The sequence below is a fragment of the Asterias amurensis genome, chromosome 4 (genome assembly GCF_032118995.1).
Source record: "Asterias amurensis chromosome 4, ASM3211899v1".
Taxonomy (NCBI): domain Eukaryota; kingdom Metazoa; phylum Echinodermata; class Asteroidea; order Forcipulatida; family Asteriidae; genus Asterias; species Asterias amurensis.
This window is the reverse complement of record NC_092651.1, coordinates 397431-414056: the sequence shown is the minus strand read 5'-3', so window position 1 is coordinate 414056 and position 16626 is coordinate 397431. Positions and strand designations below refer to the sequence as shown.

At 36.3% G+C, this 16626-nt stretch overlaps 1 long non-coding RNA gene across 1 annotated transcript; it reads left to right on the top strand.

The window, feature by feature from the left end:
• The first annotated feature begins 950 nt into the window (after nt 1–950).
• On the top strand, nt 951–16179 carry LOC139935770 (uncharacterized). The gene is made up of 3 exons (XR_011785851.1): nt 951–1015; nt 2452–2699; nt 4020–16179. It is a non-coding gene; the product is annotated as an uncharacterized lncRNA (long non-coding RNA).
• Nucleotides 16180–16626: the final 447 nt, after the last annotated feature.

Below are 16626 nucleotides of genomic sequence, written 5' to 3'. Positions count from 1 at the left end.
ATTCGTTTTCGGGTAATTTCGTCAGTTTCTTTTCACCCCGTTGAACCCGACTCTTCCCTGCCATTGATCCCCATTGTTATTATGGAAGGATACCCTTCCCCACGTGGGTGACCAAACACTTCTCTGTCCCTACCAAGTAGTCTGTACACTTTCTGTACAGCCTTTTGTAAGTTGTATTAGCATCTGAGAAGTCAGGGAAATGATCAACCAATGTTGTTGTTTTTGTTTTACACGTGTTCGACATACCATCGAAACATGGGACTGATATCATAAATCTGAAAAGCACAAAAAAATACAAACAAATGAAACAAATTTATTTGCTAAGCAAAAATTTAGTGGGGCACCAGTCAAAACAGTAACCTTTTCTGTGATTAGCAAGATTTTTTTCTTCGTAACACAAAAGTTAGCTAAAAACTAGGTCAAAGATCTACTATTAAAGTTCAAGTTACATGACGCCCGACGACAGTTGATTATTTATTTATTACTTTTATTTATTTATATAAAAACAATATTATTGAATGCTGGAATAATGAATACTCGAGAGTTCCAAGACTTATTGAAATTGTTTTGAAACAGCCGTGTTGATCACAAGAGGGCGCAATAACGAGGTATGTGCACTTTCGTACCTAAAAGCACAACCAAATGCTTACCAGAATAAGGTTACCAGTCAAACTATTACGTGAGATGTACAATTTGTTGTGACTGGTACCCTGCTCATTGCTGCCTAGCAGAAGACATGGGCTTTCTCATTAATATTCCTTTCCAAAACAAAAAAGGGTCGATTTTTGCCTAGAATCGATTCCATGTCTTGTTATCTTTATGCTACTTTCGCCTATCGATTAGCGTTATGTTTTCAAAATTTAGTGTTCTTGAAAATATCGACTTTGGTAACCGGCTTGTGTTTCGGTTACTTCTATTATTCGGAAATCGGTATCATTGGGTCTGTTCTTCGCGCGCCAGACTATTTCCAACGACGAGGCGAGTATCGATGCGAAGTGAGCAATTTGAGGCCGAGGTAAATGTCAATTATTTCTTCATTAACCACCACTCTTCCTTCTTCTAAACGAATCGAACATATCTTCAGGTATTTCTCATTTGAAAAATTCAACTGATAGTTGCATAGGTTGTAATACTTCAACAAATTATGAGTTTATTTTTTAGGTATGCGCGGATTCACTTTTTAAAATGGCGATGTTACCCACGCCGTATAGCCTACGTTACACACGTTACACTGCAGCCATGCTGTTTCAATGTCCGACCCATACTTTCAAAGTATTTTTGTTTTTTTCTAGAGATATCAAATGAATCTTTAAAGCCAAAAGTTTCCGTATGGGCGCCACCACTTTTTCATTTGAAATAAAACAATATAGTATCTAATTTACCTGATTGATATATCCCTTTTTGTAAAAATGAGTGAAAAAGTGGTGGCGCCATACGGAAAGTTATCCAAAAACTTCCAGAATGTTTTGAGCAAATATCGTTGGTAGAAGAAGAACAAGCGGAGCATGGCAGGACAAAAAAATCATTAAATATCAACCCAATTATTAAACTGTCGATCTTTTTTTTAAAATTTTTTTTAGAACTGTTTAGTTGGCTTTATCCTTTTGTGTATCGAGTGAACTCGATATAGAATTTTGATATATCGGTTATTAAAAACTGGCATCGACGGACAATAGTTGATGGAGAATGAGCAATGAACTCAGCTGCTGGTAATTTGAGAAAACTGGTGTGCACAACTTTCCACGTAAACAAACCTTTACTTAACATGCAAACAAATGTTTCTAACCAGAAAGCTCGAATTAGGTGAGTCAAACAAAACAACTGTGAAAATCTTTCAAAAGATATTTTCATCCTCTATAATATAAAGTAAAATTGTGACTCAAGAAAATAATCACATCGACAGTTAGCCTATCCGATGATTTCTGGATACGGCTGGAAATGGATTGAATTTTCATGGCGCAGTGAGGAGCGTATGGTGCTATGTTTATCTCGTGTGAGTGCTAAAGGGTAAATGTGCCCATCCTTGAAAAGTATACCCCCTGTGACCCTAACAGTTTACACAGATGGTGTGTGTGTGTGGGGAGGAGGAGAGGGTGGGGGTGTGGGCACGAACTGGGGTTTTGGCATTTGGGATGGGATCAGAGAGTACACACGCACACAAGCTTAAATTCCCCGCTAACCTGTGAAATACGCTTGACCTAAGCACAGAATTCCCTGCGTACGCAAACGCTGATTCTTCACTTCTGGTAAGCAGAGCCACGAGATTGGGCCCAATTGGTGCAGTATAATTTTTCAAAAGGCAAGAATGTCAGACTTGTTCAGTCTTAAGTTTGAAATTCAAAACTCTTTTTATGAAGCTATTTCTATGTTTTATTTGCATGACTCATCATTGCTTGTATGTGAGGGTACTAATGCATAGAAACTCAACTTGTTTATTTTCCTTTCTTCTAGATTGACTTTTCAACATTCCTCATGACACACTAAGCATCATGAGGTGGACTCAACATACAAGCAACATGTGACAGTAAACTGAAGATGTAGAGGCATCATAGAAATACAATGAACTCTTTGGCACTATTGGACCCAGACATATTCCTAACATCTACTGCTATTTGAAATGATCAAACCATGGAGGAGTACATCGAGTGGTAGATTCTAATGATGGCCAAGATGAACTGCTCATAACACAACATCAGAAGGTAGGTACAAAATGTATACTGCACTTATAACTCAGATTGAACTCAAGTACAGTAGAGACTGCTCAAAATGCTTAAAATATGTAAACGACTACGGACCAAGTGATTAAATTTAAAACTAAGGGTTTCTCTCTGCTTGCAGTCAGTTGACAACCCCACAATGGTCAGCAATGCAAAGGACACCATTCAGAAATATGTAAAAGACTACGAGACCAAGTGATTAATTTTAAAACCAAGGGTTTTTATTTATTTTTTATTTATTTTAATTCCTTAGACAATACAATTCAAACAAGCACAGGCCGTCCAGGGGAAGGCAAAAGTAAAAATCAACTCCCAGACCTAGCTCATAAAGAGTAAAAATTGTATATTCTATATGTTACACATTTTAAAATTGCAGTGAAAATTACAAAGAAAAAATGGCAAGTAAAAGCAATACAGACTCCCTAGCCCTCCCTCTTGAAAATTCCAACACTTTGAATGTCAGGCATATTGATGTGGCTGGGTACCTAAGGTTCCCTCGCAAACCTGCTGCTCAAAACATGGTATCCTTTGCAATCTAGCTTTTCAGCTGCAAGTAAAGCTGACAAGCCTCCCCAAAAAACTATTCATTCAAGCTGGACATAGCTTTACTCAACACATTGGTTTACATGGATCTATTTTCATCAGAAATATTGAGAAAAACAGAGTTGTTCTGTTTGAACTATTACCTTTTTATGGCCAAATAGACATCGTAGATACCGGTTAATAACCATTTTACTCAAAAAATTTGCATTTAGTAATAAATAATTCAAGTAAAAAATGCACCTCTCCGCCGCACGGCTTTTTCAGCCGAGAGTCCCGAAATGACCCTTTGACGTCATTGGTGCGTTTTCCCAATAGTGTTTATGCACAGTTCTCCAGCTTTGGCCAATTGAGGGCGCTATTTTCCACATTAAATAGCGCTGATGAAGTCACAATATCGCGTGGGTTTGTTTGACCTCACGTTTTTCAGAATTTGGCTTGGAGTGTTTCGGAGAAAAAACATTTTTACCATGTTTTAGCGTGAGGTAAGAGACTCATTATTATTATTTTTTTCTGTTTCCTATTTACTGTGACATCTATTACAAAAATGTAACAAGTTAACAACTATGTATTTCTGAGCATTACGTAGTAGCTGGCCTTTAAATAAGATCTAGATTGTCTCATAGAACCTGTGCACCTTTCAGTGGACAAGGGTTTGGCCTAATTTAAGTAAGCCCTTCCTCATAAAAAATGTGTGAAGTTTCATTACATGAACATCACATAAAAGGTTAAAACTTATGACCTCTCCTTTCTTGTGTTTAGTGTGAAGTTTCCAACGCAACCTTAACTGGAGCTCTTCGATGTCTGTTCACCCAGCGCCTTGCCATGAACTAATTGCGTGTTGTTTCAACTCGGGGAATTATGTGACTACAGGGCGACTAGATGTAACTGGATTGCTTTGATGTCTGTTCACCTCTCATTGATAACACTCACCATGAAGTACTGTTTGGTTTTACCAACCCAGGGAAGTAGGGATCTACAAGATGTCAATGAGGCATGATAGATGCAATGCTACAGAGATGCCATTTCTACAGGACTATGAATACTTGGACTTCTATCAAGCCATAGATACAAGACTTTAAGACACAATGCTGTTCAAGACTAACTGTTGATGGACTTTAGACCTGCATTAAAAACCTTCCTTGCTGGAACATTTCTTGACACTGCATACAAACACTAAACTAAGGATCTTGACCATTAGACTGAGATGGCAATTGACATAGGAGGTGATTTCTACAAAGACTCTTGGAAATCCAACCAGTGTTCATCATTTTCATCAAACAGTGTTTAAAGCATGGAACGTTTCTTTGTTGATACTAACAATCTATGAATGACTTCTTGGCTTCTTTAGGCCAAGTTTATATGTCATCAATTAATGGAACACTTAAGTGACACCATGATGACATGATATGAGACTTTGCTCTTTGTGTGGAGATGCAGAACATTAATTATAGATAACTCTCTGACCCCAGAGTGACATGAGGTCACCTTGGGTCATAGTGAAGCAAAATATGGACATTCATCTGGAGGAATTGAACAGGATAATTTTGAATTATTTACTTTGTATGAATTTATTAGCCCCTCACAAAAAATACTAAAAGGTAAAATTTAAGAAGATGCAATGAAGGACAAATTATCCTATCTGATGAATATCAAATCCAGTGATATAGGTTGTAAGGACAAGGTGGGAAGTTTTACTGCAATCTCCTAAAACGTAAAACCAACAAATTTAAAAATTCAACCATGAAGTACACAAAGTTAGCATTACATGTGCTCAAACAATTCTACTCCTTAAAAAAGGTAGCACAAAATCCGATGGTTGACAAAAAGGTCAACATAAAACCATAGAACTAATAAATGAGCAACATGTTTATTTGTACAATTCAATTTGTTAAAAGGTAGCACTACTTGACAAAAAGTCAGTTTATACAAAAAAATTCTGAGGAATACTCAGAATTTCACGATTTCACTTTTCCAGAAAGTGGTACATTTGAAAGCTGATTGACGAAAAACAAAAAGTACATTATTTGATACAAGCAGTTATTGTGAGGGGCTTATATAACTATAAGACTTGTGACCACATGTTTACAAATAGGTCTTGAACATAGACTTCTTGCTGCACAAAAAGTGTAGATGGGTTAAAAAGAAAAAAACATTCAATCTTGCATATTATGAAAACTTGTTTCAGTTTTTTGTTTGGGGAAAAGGGGAGCAACTCACATTTTGTCAGCCGTTGTCTTTTATCAAATGTTAGCTTTTTATGTTGAAAATCTGGTACAAAATGTAAACTTGCGGGAAATGCCATGCATTGCTCAAGATCCATCTTTTTGTAAGCATGTGGTATGTATAAGATAAATGGTACAGCATTGGTTACTTTAGTTAGGATTTAGCTTTTTAATGAAGTACATACCAAAATCAGTCTGTAATTGATTAATGATATACTCAAATATTTGACGGCAAAATACTTTTATGAAAAATTACCCAAAACCAATCTCCAATATAAACATACACAAGTTTTGAAACTGTTTTGTTTTCTTTTTCTTGACACCAATCTACAGGGCTGGCGTACACTTTTGAGATAAGTTACCAATACCCATTACAATAAATAGAAATAGAAACAACTTTTACTAAGAACAAATTTACAAAGCAGATTTGTTTTTGGACAGGTTCAACTTTTGATGACAAACATTGTATCTTTAAAACTACCACGTTTGCCAGATAACACTAGATCATTTCAAAAGTGAGTCCAATACTATGGAACATCATTCCCTTTGACACAAGGGTTGGCGATTCTCTTGCCATTTTCAGAAAACATCTGAAATATTTATTCCATGAAACCCAGGTATTTCCTTTTCAAGTGATCTCTCTTATAAAACTATTGTTTGAATTCAAATTTAGTATTGTTATTGTAACCAATGCTGTACCTTAATGGTTTATGTGTTTAAAATAATAGTCCTAGGGGAAACACAAAGAGTGCATGTTGGTAGCTGGATACAAGATTGGTGATACATGAATTGTTCACATTTCTGAAACCACAAAGTATTTAAATGCATGTACACTAGTTGTATCTGCTGATGTGACAGTGTTCATACATGCTCCTATACATTGTTACAAGTAATACTCTCTTCAATTACTCTACTGATTTTGTCAGATGACAGCTCAGAATGAAAAGGATAAGAAAGGAACTCTCAGTTTTTCACAGCGTTTTAAATACAAATCTGTATGAAAAACACAAAATTCAATATTTTTTAAAAGTGAAAAAAACCTTGAATTACTTATTGCGTTAAGATGTGGTACTTATATTAACAATTATTGACGCTGATTCCAGCTGGAAAAAGCGTCAATTGACAAGAATGCAGCACTCTCCCAAATGCATGATGACTCCATCTACATATCCAAACTATGCATCCTTGACACTTGTAGCCTAGTGGTTAGGGGAAAACCCCTAAATGACACACACTTTATGATTTGTCTTTCCATTATGGCCAATCTTTGCAGTGAGATTGGGATATTGGTAAAAGGTAGTGAGATGGTCACTGAAACTAGCAGGGCCCTCCTCACATTTGAGTAGGCAGACATCGAGTTGTACTTTACCAAGTTTGCTATCCAAAATGTTTCATATTATGGCAGTTCTTGTGTTAACCAGTCTTGTACCCTAAGATTGTTTCATATTTACTGCATTTCAAAATGATTGCCAAAACTTTTTTTTTTTAATTCTGGATCTTCCTTTTACTCTCCAATTTCCATATGCAACATTCCACTTTTATTTTAATTTTTCAATGAAATCCAATGCAGTATTACTAATGAAACATTTAACTGTGTTCTACCAACAGCTCATGAATGTATCCCCTCCCCTTTTTGGCACCCTGGTGCATGCAAGCCATCCTGGTACTCGCACGAGTGTTCCCTGCCCGCAGGTGTCGGCAGGCTGGTCGGTGGGTTGCCCTCTGTCTGCATTTAACTGGCGTTCGGCTGTTTTGTGATGTGTCATCTTTCCCGGTCATGTAGTCTGGATGAATCAAGGACCCAAAGTTGGCTACAACATGGTAGGGTCTTTTGAACTTTAATAACCAGTTCTTTCCATAGAGGACGATGTGTCTACTACTACTCCAGGCATTGTGCATGGACAGAACACCTTCAACACCTACTCTGAAATTCTCACTGTAACTTCTGGACTTGGAGTTGTCTCATGAGTATACGATCAATGACGGTGAAATATGAACCTATGGTGCACATTTAGAGTGGTTCTGACATCTGTGTGATAACAGTCACTACCTCAGCTTGCCAAATCATGTAGATAATGTCTCCATCTTATTCTCTCTGCTCTGCATTATATATTCAACCCCCAAATCACTTTTGATCTCTGAAAATGAGATTCAAACATTTACCTGATCTAAAACCTGAAAATCTAAAAAGCCCAAAGAAACTAGTGCATGATTTAATTCAACTACTTAGAAAATGTTCCTCAAGAGAAATACAACAAACAAATCTACTTCATGAGCACAAATAGTAATAAACTACACTATCTAGAATAATTCTGATGAATAAATAGGCAATTTCATCTTAGCTAGTACATGAAATGAAATCAGACAATGCAAATAACTCTATGAAAACACAAAATCAATTCTTAAGAATCGCTGTAGGTCATGTAATGATCATTAGTATAAATAATCACTTGTCAGTAGGCAGCAAGTTTTAAACATTTAAAAGGAAACTATGAAGCACTAAGTTGCAATTTGAAGATTTTATTGAAAAAACTGAAATGCCTCTGGAATTCTAGAGTGCTAATCTACCTCCAATTAAGTTCAAATTGTTGCCATTTTAACGACTCAGCACAAAAGATGTTGCCAACAAAATATATAAACCTTGTCATGCTAGGAAAACGTAAGTTTAAAATCAAACTTCAAAAACAAATCCTAAGAGGAGGCAATTATAGAAATACAAATTGGATTCTGAACATCTTTATGATGTTCAAATAGTTCCAAAGCTATAAAGGATATAAAATAAAATAGACAGTTTGTCCACAATTGTGAAGATAAACATTCACAGGAGATTAGATCAAAACAAGTTGGTGAATTTAAAACCGACTATCTTGTGCTAAATCTTTTCACTCAAAAAGCTTTTGCCAAAAGCATCAGCTTGAACAAGAATACCTGATAAAGGTTTCCTGCACTGTTCCACTGAACATAATTTAAAAAGGTCAACATTGTCTGACATCCAGACTCAAAATTGACCAGTATAGAGTACACCATATTATGAGGCACCAGTCTATGTTAGACATCAGCCTCATATTGGTTGTCATGAAGTTGTGTGTTAGAAAACCAAGATTAAAAATCAATCTTTAAAAAGAGGCCTTTTAAACTGTATTTAACTTGTAGCCCTCAAAAAGAACAAAATTGTCAATAGAGTGTTGCAGTCATAAAACAATGAAGTTTTAAACAGGGATATTACTTTACAATTGGAAAGTAATCAATCAACAATTGAATATTGACATTTCCGGCTAGACTGCAACACAAGGTCCCACATAGGGGATAAAATAGGGTGCCAAACTCTTCAAACATCTGTAAAACAAAATGACCTGGTGTGTAGATGGAGAGCACCATACTATAACTAGGGCTGTAAATGGGGCGATGTGGTGGAGGTCTGTCCCCCCGTAGTCATGGAAACTTTGGTGTCCGATACGGGGGTCCCAGTCCTGTCAGATAGGTCCATGGTCATTTTAATTGAAGTTTGAATTCATGTACTGTAACTATACATCCTCAATAATGTGTATCTAGGAGTAGTATGCATAACAGATAGTCTTCAATCAAAGGCAATACCAAGCATTAAGGGTCTTAGGAAAACAAGATTGTATGAAAACAACAAGAGGATTGTTACAGCCAGAATGGAACAACCTTAAAGATGGAATCAAGGCATGGTCATATCTGAAGGTTACGAATCAAATCTTTTAGGCATCAGACAAAAACCTGCTTTTGAATCACATGAAATTATTCAAAAGTAACAATTGTTTACAGCAGTGAAAAGACCAGCTGATATTTCTTTGAAATTAATGGAATCTTTCACAAAGAAACAATGATGAAATAAAAACCATCCTGGCAGATGCTGGTTGTTATTGAATGAGATGCCAGTCCAAACAAGAAAATATAAATCATGGGCTGCAGCAGGCACTGAGCCCTTGTAAAATCACACTCTGTGAATAGTCAGCGCTTTTTGTGAAGTTTAAAAAACCCCAATTCAAGCTCAAAATTATGCAAACAAAATCCCTTTTGCTTTCCACTGAAGTCAAACCATGAACAGCTAATCATTTTCTCTTTGGGAAACTGTTCAACTTGAGTAGAGTCTATCTAGAGTACATGTACTCAACTACATGTACTATCAATCTTATCCTGCCATGCCTTGAAATTCTCATGAAGGGTCACAAACTTTCTAAAAGTTTCTGATGAGGCCTGGTTGAGTGATCAACTCAATTTTTGTGGCCATTGAATGACCAAACCACTGTTTGGAAGGATAAATTTGGTCTAAATTTAAAGTTAAGCAAAGGCCTCTTTTTTCCAAAATGGAAACATGTTGGACCTTGAAAAATACACAGTAATTTTGATAAAGATGTCCTGGAAGTCCTTCAAAGTGTTTGTTTGTCTTTTTTTTCCCAGACATAATCTGTTTTTCACTACCATCTTAGAGATAGTCGCAGATTTAAACTAAATTGTCGCTTTTTTTGTTAGCTCAATTGTTAGCTCAATATGATGCTGAAAGTGCCTTACCCCTGGTCATCTCAGCAACATCAATTCCTGAATCTCATAGATTCACAATTATCTGAGCTTCTCATACTCATCCTGGAGCTGCAGTTATTCTAAATAGCCAGTACTTTAACTAAAACAAATGACTAAACATTTGGCTCAATCTTATCTGGATGGCACACTGCTAGGGTTGACTCTCCCCACAAAGTCAGAATTTTAAAGATGAAGGACTTTCAGGACATCATAAAAACCCTGCTTGGTATTGTTCCAACCTTGTTCCCTCCAACAGCCCATATTAACTAGAGTGGTTTGCAAAGAAACAATGATTGGAATTCCTGTATGGGTGTGAATCAATCTACCTTCTTATGGCATCACACCTACTGGTGCAAGAGTAGACTCTTTGGACTGTGTGTGCTCTCTGCACAGATAAGACCATAACCAATTATTGTTTGGGTGAAGAACTCTAGAGAAGAGATTGGTAGATACAGTTGGTTTACTTCCCAACACTAGTCAATCTATCAATAGATTACTTGGTCTACCATCGTGGAATGTCATAAAGGTATTCCAAAATACCATCTATGTATACTTGAGGTCAAACCTGACAAAATGAACTTGTAAACCACATTTTGAAGTGTCCCATGTTTATAAAGTAGGGAGGATTACAACTGGAACAAGGTTGGTATTGACCTATTGTCATTTGCATCTTGACCATATTCCGAGGGAAACAATTTGCGTCTTACATAGAACACAGTAGATGAAAGGTTGATGTACATATCAACATGTACATTAACAAAGCTTTACATTGTCCATTAAGCAGCTTGCACAATATTGAGCATCAAAACATACAAATATATGTCCACTTGCCTACATGAGAGTGTTAGTGTATGCACAGTGCATTCACATGTACCATATTAAAGCAGTCATATATCATAGATGACATGATCTTAGACACCAGTTGTCAATAAAAATAAGTCCAGGTTTTAGTGGATGGCACCATTGTAAGATTTTTGCTTTAAATCTTCTTGACAACTGAAACATCTAAAGGTAAACATACCCTAATATCTAAGTGTTTGTAACTGAAGTGCAAATCATAAAACTCAAACTGTGCAACTTCTGTCCATGAAGACAACAACCTTTGCTCAGCAATGACCTTATGCATTAACGTCATGACATCTTAGAGGTAAAGCAATGATGGAACAATAGAAAACACACATCCATGTATGGCTCACAGAAGGGGCCAATGAGCAACCTTCTATTGATCTCTAGCTGAGGGGACTCTACTCAAATAACGTTATGTGCATAAGGTCTATAGCAAGAGTTGTATAGAGGGCCTAAGAAATGTAAGCTTGTGTCACATGGTCTAGACTTGGGAATGTCCCTCTGTCTTAGATCAGGCTGGTCATAATCAAGACGCATAGATAAATGACAATAGGTCAATATCCTTTGATTGAAGACTATCAACTAAGCTCCATGCATTTTAGGGCTGTATACACCATTGGTCTTAGCCAAATCAGAAAGGAACAGCACAACAGTTTTTAAGAGAGAAAGATCACTGCTCAAACAGTATCTGTTCAATGTTTTTCAAGGGAAAAATGAATGATTATCAGTTTGTAATTTTGAAGCTGAGTAGCTTGAACAAACAGAAATAGTCCAGTAACTCATAAAGGCTGCCTGCAAAAGAAATAATTACGAATCTTCATAGATTTGAAACAGTACAGTATTTGATGTTGAAGCCAAATTTCTTGATCACATAGAAACAATCCAAGAACTCATTAGAAAGGCAGCCTGTAAAAGCTTTAAATTAGGATGGGTTTTTATGTTAGTGGAGTCCAGGAAAGATCACACTCTCACACACTCAAAGGGGAAATATTTTCTTTTAATTGCATTGTAGAACCATATCAAACACAGAAATGAATTGGATTCTGAGCAATGCTGTGCGTCAAACTTGAGAATTCCTTGTAAAATCTTAAAACATAACATAGAGGGATTAGGGGATGTTTGTGGCGACTCAATACCAATGGTGTATACAGCCTTTATTCAGACATTCTAATATTCATAACTAGCCACTTGTTGTACTTTAGTAACAAGACAGACAGTGATAATTTATCAGGTCAGTAACAATTAGATTGGATTCGCTGCTGAAAATAGGAAAACTACAGCCAGTTAAATATGGTAGATGATGGTACTTAATACAGCCTGTATAGGACTCACCTTCAGTAACATGTAGCTTCTGACTTTCTTTTAGTTCTGCACAATTTAGTTGAAGTCATTGTCATCAAGCAGGTTGTGGGTGGTATAGCTTTGAAGTTAACAAGGTAGATGAGAAGTAGAAATAGCTCACTTAGGATTGTTAAGTTGATACTTGCTATTCAATATTATCCTACTGGATAAATAAGACTTGCATTCACAAGGTTGTGGGTCCAAATCCTACCAGGGTATTCCCTGATGATTATGATTTTTCAATAATAGTTTTAAGCACAATCAGGAAAATGCTCAGTACATAAAACCCACACTAGGTATGATAGTGATACAGAGATCAAGTTTCAGAGAAGGAATTTAGTTGAGAGGTTTTCCAGAAAGAAAACAAAATGATAATTTAGCAAGACTACAGGCACCATGGAAGTTTTAAAAACATTAAGATGGGGATAATACAAGCACTAGTAGTTCTTTTATCATCCTTACGTTGGTGACAGCAAAAACAAGATATTTGATGCTCTAGGTACATTTTATGCTCTAGGTAGGCAAATATGACAACAAATCTGGTTTGTTGTGTTTTAAGTGTGCTTTGGACACCAGAATAAAAGTAATAAACAGTATTCTAAATGATCAAACAGTGATTCCAATAGAATGCAATTTAAATGAGTGTAGGATAGATCGTCCAGCATGTAGGAAGCTACTCAAAGGAAGCTACTCTATTGCGTTGCTATAGAATGTAACTATGTAGACAATGGGTAGCATACAATTACAACTTAGAGCAGGCCCTGGGAAATTCTATAATTTTAGGCAGGAATCGGTTATATTTGATAGAACATGTAGTAAACAGCAACATTTGAGACTCTTGCTTGAAATAACAAGATAAGTCAGTGGTTAGAGACAGTAATTCAACCCACTGTGGATTTAACTAAGACCAAGGAGTAGTTAACATAATTCAATGTGGAAAATAGCTCTCTTAGGAATCTCTCTTATGAAATTGTTAACAGTTATTCTTTCTACCTAAATCTGATTTTTTTTTTTTTAGCCTCAGAATAATCAGCATATTTTGTATTAAGTAGCATGAACAGTTCTACAACTTAGGTCATGTAGCCATTTACTGAAAACATTTTGCTCTTTTTCCCAAAGGGTCAATTATCATACCTGTTGTACGGCCATTGGCCTGAACTTGTATGTAATGTATACCCGTTACATTATTCTGTTAAGTAGTTGTAGGTGTCATGTGAGATGTTTCCCAAACTGTAGTGATACAAAAGACGAGGCGTGTCTCACCCTTATTTCAAACATTTTGGGAACCCTGGATTTTGAAAACCTTAAGTCCCGGCATAATTTGCTCTAAACATGAGAAACAGCTGACAAGCTGGTTTGTAATTAGTTCTCCTACTGGCTCCAGAGAAAAATTTAAAACACTATACAGAAATGTGTGTGTAGTTTTCTCTTTACCCCCTTGAAAAAAACAAAGTTGGTGACTAATGAAGGAAACATAATGTAACATGGAGCCAAAAGTTTGAATAAGGGCAGGACTTGCATGGTCTCATAAGGAAATAAATTATAAATTTAAGCAGCTCATGACGAAACAAAACAAACATGTTTATGTTTCTAATGAAAAGTAGAGGAATATAGGTTTCTTTGTTGAACTTAGATCAACAAATAGTATGGAAACTTTGTTATAGTGTAGCTTTTCCCCAGGGCCTGCTTCTAGGTTTGCATGTGAGCTTAGTGTATAGTGGTTATGCATACAGCATACTCCGATACACATGAGGATGTATAGTAATGTGTACAGTACATGAATTCATAAAACATCAATTAATCTTACCATGGACAAATCAGAAGGCGGGACTGGCAAACCCTGTATCGATCAAAGGCACCATTAGTATCCCTGACTACCGAGGGGCAGACTAAAAAGGGGCGGATCCAAGGTCAGAAAAACAGAGGGGGTTAAATTTGCCGGAGGTCCTGTCTTGAGAAAGAAGGGGGGGGGGGGTAGGTTTGGCAGATCTAAAAAGGGAAATAGTGATGCAACTACCGATGCATGTTTTAATGTTGACAGAAATAATTGTTTTAACTTGACATATTTGGATGATTATGTTACAAATATCCTTGTCAGTCAGTGCAACAACAGAATATCTCAATTGTAAAAGTCATCTCGCGCGCAAACACAGGATAAATTTGTTGTATCTTGGCGCCTTTTGGTTTTGTTGGTACATCCTGGTTCTTTTAAGTGAGATACAACTTTTAAAACGTTCAAACTTGCGTGAATTGTTAATGCTACTTAAGGAGATACAATGTTTTTGCACTGATGTGACGATATCGTAGTACACCAAACCAAAGTTTTACTTAACCGTGGTTAATGCACAATGTTTAGAAAAGTTTGTGCAAGACACCAGCTTGTCATCTTGGTTATTTGTACGATGTATTGCAATACACAGTACAGATTACGATAATTAAACCAGAGCTGCAAATATTGGCCAGAACAAAAATATTGGCATGTGCAAGTAGTTGCAAAACGAAACAAGCATTTGGAATCAGTTGTTCTAGTTGGAACAAACAAGAAACCCAATCTGAAAGAGAAAAAATATGGGAATTTGATAAGGGAAAATATTGTACCCCCCCCCCCCCCCCACACTAAAAGGAAATAGGTAGAGGCCTATTTGAAGGAGGCAGGACTTTCCGGCACAGAGTGCCCCAGACATTGAATAGGGGGAGATTCAAGCGAGGTGTTGAATCTCCATTGGGTCCGCCAGTTGCCACCACTCGTCAATAAATACAGCCACAAATGGTGCCAAATAGTGGCACACCAGGAATACATTACAGATGTGCTACTCAAAAACATGTAAGGGCATGCAAACAAAACAGGAAACTTGATCCAGTGACGTCCAAATGGAGAAAAATTGCCATAAGGCATAAATGAAAGCATAAATTGTGATCTGTTGTTTAAAGTAATTTTAGTCATGTACAAGTAGTTATCTTGGTACGTTGATCATCTCATGTATGAATAAGGTACATGTATGTAACGTTCATAACATACGTTACATAGCAGTGTAACATGTATGTTGGAACAAGGACACAGCGTAAAAAAGCTCTTTGTTCTACCTTCGAACTATCAAGATTCATAAACTGACACAAATAAATGTGAATAAAATACTAACAGACTTTCAACTTAAGTTTGCCTGATGTTTGCATGTTTGCAACAAACACATTGGACGCAATTGAATTTGAGTGCCTTACATTGTTTTTGAGTAGCAGAAGAGTTTGGCATCACCCCAAACCCTTCATGTTATGTGGGACCCCAACCTAGCTACAAGTTAAATCAGTACTGGTATTTAACTCTGGCATTTTATACACACACACACAATTTATCAGTTCAATTGAGAAGTGTTTAGATTTAAAAGCACAACTTTTATTGCAAAATCTCCGAAACTATTCCATTAATAATCTAAATAATTGCCTCAAAAAGGATGCACAAAATAAGGAACTTCAAACTTCGTAGCAATATTTTTATCTTACTGGCAACAATTTGACTTAGCGGAACATCTTTCTAGCTTAAAAATATACCGAATGACAATAACTTTAACGATTGGCAAAGTCCTGTTTTTGAATTGTAGCTAAGCAATATATCTAAACTTCCAGTGGAACTCGTTATTCATTCATTGACTCCCTACAAAAGTAAGCATACTTTTGAAGAACTTTATATGTTTCGTAGATTACCACAGTTACCTCTTAACTTCTAGCGGAACTCGTCCCAAAACTAAAAACATCACTAATAGATTCATTGACTTCCTACGAAAGTAAGCATACTATTGAAGAACTTAATTATGCCTTTTAGAAGAATAAAAAATACCGTTCATTTTGATCATGAACCGTTTCTCCTTACAAGTTGTTTAATGTCGGGAATGATTTGTGGACAAATCTTACGATAAATAAGAGACAATAATCTTACACACTTAATAGTTGCTGTTTGTGCTCATGAAGTATACACTGTAATACAGAATTAATTATAACGCATGTAAATACTTATAAATACGCTTTTCAACCCCAAGTGAATTCTTAACATGCACAGAAACCGCATTGGTTTAATAAAAGCATGCCTTTAAAACAACAATAAGATCTTTTAGTCGTCAATAAATTTTAATTAGGTATCATGCACATTAAACTGTGGGTTGCTACCTTATTTGAAAATTTGTTTCCATGTACTTTCAAAGCATAAAATGGTAGCTTACATGTATGCTTAACGTGCTCCCCCCCCCCTTAAATCTAGTATCAAAGAGCAGAGAAATTAATTAGAGACATTTGAAACATTGGTATTGCTGTAAGGATAGAGGTCTAAAAATCGCAAGATGGTCAGAGAAAACTCGCAAAAATGATGTCCATTTGTTTATACTTTACATGATTTGAATCAAACCCATGACGCAACTAATTTA